A 9,627-nucleotide genomic window follows, 5' to 3' on the forward strand; every position below is an offset into this window, starting at 1 on the left:
CCTATAAATGGAGTTTTATTTTTCACCTCTAGTAAATGGGAAGGCACAATAGGAGGTGGAAATGGATCCTGACAGTCTATGAAACTGTCGGCAAATCTAACACATTCAATCTGCATTTTACAGATGGAAATACTGGGGCTTAGCGAGGAGAAACATTTGAAACAGAATCATCCTTCTAGCAACTGGCAAAGCCAGGTCTTAAACCAGCAGGGCCCTGGCAAATGTTTAAAAACCAGTTCTCCATATGCAGTTCCAATATGAATGTCAGTTGATATTTCTCTTTATGTTTATGAATAAAACAAAAGTAAAACAACAAAGACATATGTTGGAACTTCAATCTCTCATCAATAACAGGAGTGACTTTGCTAAATCAGATCAGAATTTTCAAAAACGTGAAGATTATTTACTTACGGGGATTATTTCCTTAGTTCTTTATGCTTTTCACTATGTAATAACCACACACAAGTTGTACCTGCATCATTACCATTTTCTCTGTTGCTTTCTCACATCTAGACCATCGAGAAAACAATAAATCAAGCCATGATTTATAGTCTTTGCCACTTTCCATGGTGTAAATATTCTCATTATGGCTGATTTCAAACTACCAAAGTGATGTCACTGAACAGAGAGTTGGGGACAGATGTGCATTGTACACTATTGTATACCCTGTTTCCCCAAAAATAAGACCTAGCCGGACAGTCAGCTCTAATGCGGCTTTTGGAGCAAAAATTAATATAAGACCCAGTCTTATATAAGACCGGGTTTTATATTATGGTAAAATAAGACCGGGTCTTATATTAATTTTTGCTCCAAAAGACGCATTAGAGCCGATTGTCCAGGTCTTAATAGTGGTAAAATAATTAGGGAGCAGTGATTTTTTTAAAAAACTTTGATTACCTTTGTTTTTAATATGATTGATTCAATTATAAAGTTATTTAATTTGTTATTAATGGTTATGTTTATCAACCTGCTCCCAAAATGCTTGAAAATTTAACAACGAGTTCTTGTGAGGTGTACAAGCCAGTATAGCACACTACTGATTTAAACCCAGGAGCTCGGACATGGACATCCATGCTCTTAACCACACTCATCACGGCTGAACGTCCCAGATGTCTGCAGGAAGGAAGTAATGGAGTTGACTAGTCTGACCCCAAAGCCAAGTTCTTACTCACGATCATTTGTATAATTATCTCCAATGTTTTGCTGTAACTCTGGAAAGCTGTCCCATTAGCCATTGGTGGACCTGATAGAGAAGAGGAGGAAAAGCAAGGAAGCAGACTCAGAATGACCTTCTGGGCTCTACTCCCCTAGACCCCAGGCCACGGGAGAGTCATGGAACCTCAGGCACCATCAAGCATTGTTCCCTCACTGCAGAGTAGCAGACCTGCCCAGGGTCACACATAAAGTCTGGGGTTGGTTTGGGACAGGAGCCCAGCTCTCCTCAGTCATTTTCAGGCCAAGGCATGTCCACAGCTCTGTGCACAGTGGGGAATGACCAACAGGAACTACCACCGTAGACACATGTGCCGTGGATGAAGCTTCATAAGACACACTGGGGCCAGAAACAGCCCTGAGGCCTGCTGTGGGCCCAGGCTTGTGCAGGGCCCTGTGGTGGGGGGGGGGGGTCACCATTGTAAGGAAGAAAGCAGTGATGGATCAAACAAGCCCTACTCGCAGCTGTATTGCCCAATTCAGTTGCCATTAGCCACATTTGATGATTTACATTTAAATTCATTAAATTAAGTGAAACTCAAAATCCAGTTCCTCAGGCATAAAGCCACATGGCAAGTGCTCAGTGGTCACATCTGGTTAGGGGTGATGGTATTGGATAGTGCAAATATAGAACATTTCCATCATTACAGAAGATTCTACTGACAGCACAGGCCCTAGAAGGAAGTCAGAGCCAGATGTAAAGGAGAGGTTCCTAAAGGGAGAAGGCCTTGAAGGACCAGCTACTGTAAGCAGGGCCCCACCCCCAGGCCCACGCCTTCCTCCTTCCATCTCCCAGCCCCAGCCCCAGGCCTGAACATGTTCTCAGGCCGCCTGAGCTGACTTGAGGCCTGTCTGAGGCTGTCCCCACTAGCCAGGGGTGGAGCACAGGGCTTGTGGGAACTTGCAAGGAGCTGACCAGGACAACAGAAACCTAAGCTCAGAAAGGGAGCTAGCTGGGGGCTGCACATGATTCCGTGTGCCTTTCAGAAGCCACTCACCTTCGTCTTAATGACTGGCCCCTAGAGAGGGGCAGACACTGCACGTTTGTTTCTCCAGCATCTTTGATGCGCCTGGGAGCCTTGCAGAGCCTTTGATGTCGGTGGATGACCCTGGCCAAGCTTGCCCTGTGCTGTTTGCTCTGGGGTTTTCATTTTATTCAGTCTTAAAATTTGTCTCATTAAATTGGTTCTGTGCATGGCAACAGAAGGGACCCAAGGGAAAGGGAATGCTGTATAGTTTATAGGGGAAGGATAGGTAGGAGCCCATTTGTGGCTGGCGGGGTACAACTGAGAGCAAAGTCCTGCTCAGCCACCTCACACTTCAAGGCTTCAGTGTCTGACACGTTAAAATCTCCTAGAATCTTTATAGAATTCGTGCATATTTCTTGTGGATGAATGTAAAACCCTTATGAGATTTTAATGGAATCCATGTAGAAACTTCATAGAATCCTTTTAGAAGCCACATAAAATTCTCATAGAAAAAAAAAAATCCTTATAGAATTCACCAGACTATTCATAGAAGCCTAATCCCTCCCCACCTCCAACACACACACAGACTTGTCCCCCTCGATGGAAAGAGCGAGTCACCTGGAACTCAACCTCCTTCCCTCAGGAAAAGGCCATTTGACCAATCTCTCTCTTACGAAAATGTAGGTGCTGGAGACACCCTCTGCCCAGGGTAAGAGGGTAAGGCAACTTTTTGTGGCCTGACCAGGGGAGGCCTCCCTTCAGGCCCCTTGGTCTTTGAACCCGGCCCGTTGGGAAGAGGGGAATCACTGGCATAAGGATGCCTGGGCTTCCGGGAAGAGAAGGACTCTAACCCCTACAGGAAAGCTCATCATGGCCGCCTAGTGCAGTGCCCTTTGGAGTATGAGCCCCATGAGGCAGGGAGCTTGGTTTGTACTGCTTCTATGTGTCCCAGCACCTACTCCTGTGGCTGGTATGCACGTCCTGAATAAGTATTTGTTTAGCAAATAAATGTATGAAGGTGTGCCAGCAGGAAAAGACTCCAAGGGCCCAGGAGGGTACCTACCAGCAAGACAGGGCAAACACGAGGCCAACACAAGGGCTAGGCCAGGCTCTGGGCATTATAGTGGACTGGTTAGGGGTCTGAACAAATGAGGCCTTCCTGTTGGATAGATAGAGGGAGACCGGTCTATGGGAGACCTCATCCAGTGGAGAAAAGCCAAGGAACGGAAGCACCGGGGTAAGGTCTGTCTTAGGCATCCTGGTGGTGGGTGGCCAAGAACTGCACAGGCCTGTCTCCAGCCTGTCCTGGCCACATGGGGGATACAGCCACGTCCTTGTCCTTGCAGGATCTGGAAGAGGGAGCCAGTTGTTTTTTTAGTTTCACCTCAAGCAGTATGGCTTGCTTTCATTCTTCTGAATTGCGCTTTGCGAAAAGCTCCCAAATTCAACCTCCAGGAACTTGGTAGAGACTTGTGGAGATGGGCTATCACCCAGCAAGCCTAGCTGTGGATTTGGCTCATCAGAGAGGAAAGATTCTGCCTCTTCCAGGCAGAGGGCAAGACTCCTTTCCTTGGGCCCTGGGCTCTACGAAGCCCCATGGGGGAAGCAGCAGGGCTGACTCTGGTCAGACAAGAACTCTGTGTATCTGTCAGTCTGGCTGTATGGGGGTGATGTCACCTCTATTCTCAGCAGCTCCCTCTGCTCCTCTGGGCCGAGCCCAGCTCTGCGCCCTTTCCTGGGCATGGCTGAGAATGGACAAGGCGCTACCGGCATTTGGGAGTGAGTTGTTTCAGTCACACAAGAGCAAAGTAGGCCCTGGATGCATGTTTGAAAAAGAAAGACACGCGCACACACAGAAAAAGATTCAGGCCAGGCTGAGCCACCTCTAGCCTGGAATTATTTTACAGCCAACACCAAACATTCTACTTCTGCCAACATTCAAATTGGGGTGACGGGCTAGAACTTCAGTGAACACAGAAACCACATCCACGTCACTCCCAGTGCCTCCCTGCACGCACAGGCCCCTGCCCCACGTGCCAGCACGGCCTTTGGGCAGCAGGGAGGAGAGGGCTGGACTTCTTGGGAGACTGAGTCACCAGATGTAACCTCAGCAGCACTGGGAGAAAGACTATCAGAGGATAAGGAAGAAACAAGTGGGAACACGTCACAGGGGGTCTTGGGGGTCAGCTTGAAACGCAGGGGTGGGCAGTTTCAGCACGGGGAGGGGGGCGGTGCCTTTGGAGTTTGTTGAGCAGGGGATGACTTTTCAGACACACGCATTAGAAGGGTTCTGTTTAGGGAAATCAAGTGTTCCCATGTGTGCCTGTCTCGGTCCTGGTTTTCCTAGACAGCCCCGATTTCTGCCTGCTATCCCAGTTAACTCCCCATTACTAGTTTTGCTTACTGGGTATTTTATGATATTAAGGCATTATATTTCATTTTTTTAAGACGATAATAGCATTGTGATTTTTTTTTAAGCCCTAGATTAGCTTACAAATAATTGCAGGGGTGAGCGGGGAGTGGGTGGGGCTAGAGATGATACAAGACTGATTGAGTTAACAGTTGTTGAGGTTTGGTGTGGGTACACGGGGACTCATTACACTAGTTTCTCTATTTTTCTATTTGTTTGAAGTTTCCTGACATAAAAAGTTTTGAAAGTTTAAAAGGAAAGTGTCTCAAATTAGACAATAAATGTGGTCACGGTAGTTCAATTGCCAGAAGGAATTTTGTCCCTAAGGGACAGCTGGCAGTGTCTGGAGACATTCTGGGTTGTCATAACGGGGAGTGGGGGTGTGTGCTACCGTCATCTCATGGGCACGGGCCAAGGGTGCTGCTAAATGCTACAGTGGAAAGGCGGCCCCCACAACAAAGCGTTATCCAGCCCCAGAGTCAGCAGTGCGGAGGCTGAGGAAGCCAGGTTAGTGGGTTTGTCTGCAATTGTCGTTGATGTGCTGTTGTATAAACGGGAGGGGTGGTGTGTCGCATAAATTCACTGTAATTTATGCTCTAGGGGTGATTAGTTAACACTGGTTAACAAGGGCTTCAATGTAGTTACCTAAGTCTACTCCCCCTGAATTCATTACTTAGCATAAAAGGTATTCTAGATAACTGGTCATCGGTGAAGTAAGTGATGTTTAAGAACTGTGCACGGCTGGGAAGGTGGGACAGGCAGCTGTGCCTTTGCTTGAACAAGACAGAAGAATCCAGCAAACCTGGCTGCCTGACATCCAGGGACTAGCGCTCTGGGTCTGTTTCCATTTGGTTCTGGGTCATCCTCTGGGCCCAAACCATCCCCCCAAACTCTGATAGACGTCTCTGTCTTCTTGTCCAACCAAAATGTGGGCTGGTCCTGCTGACAGAACATAGGCTTACCGTTGGGGTGCTAACCTGTCATGCCAGTGCTTGTTGGCACACCTAGGGACAAAGGAAGAGTATGTCTCCAAGCTTAGGGGAGGGGGTCAAATGACTGTTTTGTGCCTACTTGCTGTTAAAAATACATCACTGTGTCAGCATCTGATCTGAAATTTGCTTTCATTGTAACATACCTCCTTGTAGCAAGGGCATCACCTAAAGACTCACAGCCCCCACCTGATCCTTGGGGTTCCCAGTGCTGACCTGAGAACCTGCCAATCATCGAAGGGCCAAGCTGGCTGAGACCAGGAGGATAATGCTGGTGGGACATGCAGAAGGGAGATTAGGGAGATTAGACTTTTCCCACTTCCTTCAGTATCTTTCTAATGTCTTCCACGTACCTCCCTGGCACCAATACCGTGTATCACACCTCTTCCCATCCCACCAGGGTCTCATCCATGTCTCCCAACACCTACAACTGTGGCTTCAACCAGGGCCAGGAATGGTCTATTTGTGCCCAAGACCTCCAAGGCATGACCGTAAACATGCAGGAGAGCTGCGCGACCTGAGTCTGGCCTCTGGGGCTGGAATGAATGCATCATGGTGGCCAAGATTGGTTTTCAGTTTCCTTCCATCTGCCTCCAGCTACAGCCAGACAGCAATAGGCTGCCTCAGTGTCCTAGAAAGCCAGGGGGCCAGGGAACCACACTTCCTGCCCGGAGCTGGGCTTCCTGGTCACAGGCAGTGGCCAGGCCTTTAGGGGCAGGGGATAGTCAGTGAACAGCAACAGCAACTGGGAGGGGCCACTAAAGAAGCCTTATTTTCAGTCATCATGGGCTCAGAAGAAGTGGGATTATCAGAGCCTCGTTGGCTCTCAGAATATGAGAGGTGGGGACATTGAGGGCGTTGTGCTATTGAGTGTGTGTGTGGCGGGGGGCACATTGCAGGGAGAGAATGTCAGCACACCAAGGGAAGCGGGAGGATCCAGAGCGCTTTCTAGCGCTGCCATGAGATGAACTCCAGCAACATAACCTTTCTGAGCAGGGGTATTGCTGCCCCAGCCAGTCCTAATGCCTCGTGCACATGCACCTGCACTTGTGCCGGGGCTGCATTCGTTGGCCTCATGGCCTCTTCTTTCCCAAGGTCTCAGATTACATGTCCGACAAGGGTATTTCCTAGCTGTGAATCCCAGGATATGCTGAGTCCAATGGGGCCCCCAAAATACTCCCACCAGCCCAGGGGAAAGCTACTTGACTCCCAGGACTCCCTCAAGGTGCACCTCTGAAAGAGACAGAAGGCCCTGCAGAGGCCCGAGACCCTCCCTGGAGGTGTGCTCCTGCACCAGGGTTCTCAGCAGGATCTCTGGCACAATTCTGCCTTCATCCCAGCCAGTAGCTGCAGCACGGGGAGGCTTGAGGTAGAAAGGAGAAGGGGGTTCTAGGCCTCCTGCAGTCTCTATAGCTCGTCTCCCCCAAACCATGACAAACATATACTGCAAAAAAAAAAAAAAAAGAAAAAGCTTAATGTGCGGATTTAAGGCCGTTTTTCCACCAGCTACCACCCAGGCCTGCCTGTGTAGGGGTGTTGGGACCCCCAGATCTCAGCCCACATTGGCGTGTGCATGGCTCTTCCTGTCTCCTCCTCCGTCTGGGGCTCTCTGCGCACACAGACTGGGCTGGGCCTTGTTGGTCTCTGTCTCTCTCACAGCAGAACTCAGCACAGAACCCCCTCCCCGCCTCCCCATCCCTGCCCCCACGCTTGGAGGACGTCAGTGAGTGTGGGCAGAATTTAATTGCCTGACAAGTTCAGATTCGCATCTTTGATCTGCAACCCTGGCAGTGCTGGGTAGCGGAGAGAACTCAGCATTCTGGCGCAGACAGGCGGACCTGGGCTTGAATCCCAGCTTTGTCACTTACACCGTGTGACCTTGGACAGTTTCTTCACTCCCCTGAGCCAGGGTGTCTTTGTCTGGGAAATGGGGACAGTTGTACCTAACTCACAAGAGACCGCGTGAGGGGTGATTACACAACGTGCATAAGCAGTCCAGCCTGATGGCCGTCAGTCTTCCTCCAGGGGATTAGCTGGGCCCAACCACGAGTGATTTAGTCTTGATTCGGGCCCCAGGATTTCTATGTTAGTGGCATAGGAAGCACTTGATGTAAAATCCTAAACCTCCCAACAGTCCTTTGAGGAAAGAATCATTATCGACAATATCTTTTTATAGCCCAGGAAACTGAGGCACAGAGAGATTATGAGGCTCAGCCAAGGCCAAGCAGCTGGCAGAGCTGTGGTTTGAATCAAGGCCTATGGGCGTTGGTGCCCATCCTTCTAGTTAACCCAGTGAACTGCTCGGAGTTCACTCTATCTAAGAGAGGAAATCGACAAAGGGAAGTCCTTTGATGCGACCAAAAATATTTCCTGAGTTCCCACTAAAGAATTAGGAGAGGGAGTCTCCACCCCACCATAGGGTCCTGGGGAACGGGTCTGGCCCCAGGCCTGCTGGGGGAGCTTTGCTGAGACCTGGCAGAGGCAGCCCTGCCCATCACGTCTTCCTCTGCAGCCCGCTCGCCTGCCAGGGCGTTTGAACAATGATTAACTGCAGCGGACAGGCCAGTGCAGGCTGGGGCGGGCATGGCAGTGAGCTCACCCCTTGCACAACGGCTGCCACACCCCCGCCTGCCAGGCTCAGGGGCAACCGGGGGTGGGGGGGTGGGGGTGGGGGCAGGACCAGGCAGGATCCCAGAAGCTGGGGAAATGGCCCTGGGAAGGACAAGGGCCACTCTGGCCTGACATGAAGACCTAATCACCACCATATGCTGGCCCCAGCTTGCAGAGCCTCTTCTGGAGGCTTCCGTGAGCCCCAGGAGCAGACTCCAGCCTCAGTGCTCAATGGGACCAGACTTACTAGAGATTTCCCTCAAACAATGATACCCGAGCCTGCCCTCTCTGCTTTAGCCACAGAACATCGCACCCGAAATTGGACTGGAAGAGGCAGGCGCTCAGCCTTGGGGCCCCCACCCAAGCTACAGATAGCTTGCTTCTCTTCGCCTCCCTCCCTGGAGGGGGCACAGGCCCATGCATGTTCCAGGCAGAGGTGACCCCCACACACCAGCCCCCAGGGCCGTTTCCCCTGGAGCACCCCAATTCCTGGAGTGGTGATGGTAGTGAACTCACATTCAGACTGGGCCAAATCTGCCCCACATCCTCACGCTCCAGCCTTGCCCGAGACCAGGCCTCTACTTGTTTGTTGCATGAAGCACTGAAGTCCTTTGGCCTAAATAAACTCTGCGCCCATTTCAGGTCGGGCTTCACTGTTCCACAAGTCTGGAGAAGGTTGGGATACGTGGTTTGGGTGGGGAGGGAGAGAGTGAAAGATAATTTTCACTTAAGGTGGGAAAGGGGTGGAGGGTGTCCCAGACAGAGCTGACCCTCTTCCTGTCCCCACTCCCGTTCCTCAACTTTGCAGAAAGGATAATCCCTGCTGGTCTGTGAGGGGTCTTAGCTGATCTGAGGGGTCAGTCAGCCTTGCTGCAGTCCCTATGGTCCCCCAGGAGTCTAAGGAAGGGCTGGGCCTGACTGAGGGGCATTGTGACCCCAAGGCTTTCCAAAGAGTTTTCAGCAATCAGCAAAGGGTGGGTTGCTCCTAACTGACAAGTTGGGCCCTGTGTTTGTCCCTGTGTCACCTGCCCAGCCTCACAGAAGCCGAGCTCATGTACTTGGGGCACCACATCCTGTTTATTTCCTCCCAGGAACACCCACAACCTGAACTGAGAAGGCCGGGGTCTCACCCTCAGCACCATGTGAGACCCCAGCCCTGAGCCCTCCCGGGTACATGAAGAGAACAGAATATACTCACTGTCCTCAGGAGAGTGACCTTATGGGAGACAAGCACGTGAGCAAATGGCAGAGAGCAGGAGAGAAGTTCCAGGGTGGAGGCCTGTCCCGGCTGCTGAGATGATGGGCTCTCACTTCTGACAGCAGGCCCTGTTCTAAGCAGGTCACGTGGATTTACTTATTGTTATCACATGGGCTTCACAGTGAGCTGTGAAGCAGGTAATTTCATGACACCCATTCTAGCCAATGAAGGGATGTGAGT

The 9,627-nt window shown here is 50.7% G+C and overlaps 1 long non-coding RNA gene across 1 annotated transcript; it reads right to left on the bottom strand.

Moving 5' to 3' along the window:
- Nucleotides 1-4,663: 4,663 nt before the first annotated feature.
- On the bottom strand, nucleotides 4,664-9,505 carry LOC141571811 (uncharacterized). Its single transcript, XR_012496868.1, has 3 exons — nucleotides 9,388-9,505; nucleotides 8,706-8,855; nucleotides 4,664-7,023 (listed from the first exon to the last, which is right to left on the bottom strand). It is a non-coding gene; the product is annotated as an uncharacterized LOC141571811 (long non-coding RNA).
- Nucleotides 9,506-9,627: the final 122 nt, after the last annotated feature.

The sequence above is a fragment of the Rhinolophus sinicus genome, linkage group LG05 (genome assembly GCF_036562045.2).
Source record: "Rhinolophus sinicus isolate RSC01 linkage group LG05, ASM3656204v1, whole genome shotgun sequence".
Lineage (NCBI taxonomy): Eukaryota > Metazoa > Chordata > Mammalia > Chiroptera > Rhinolophidae > Rhinolophus > Rhinolophus sinicus.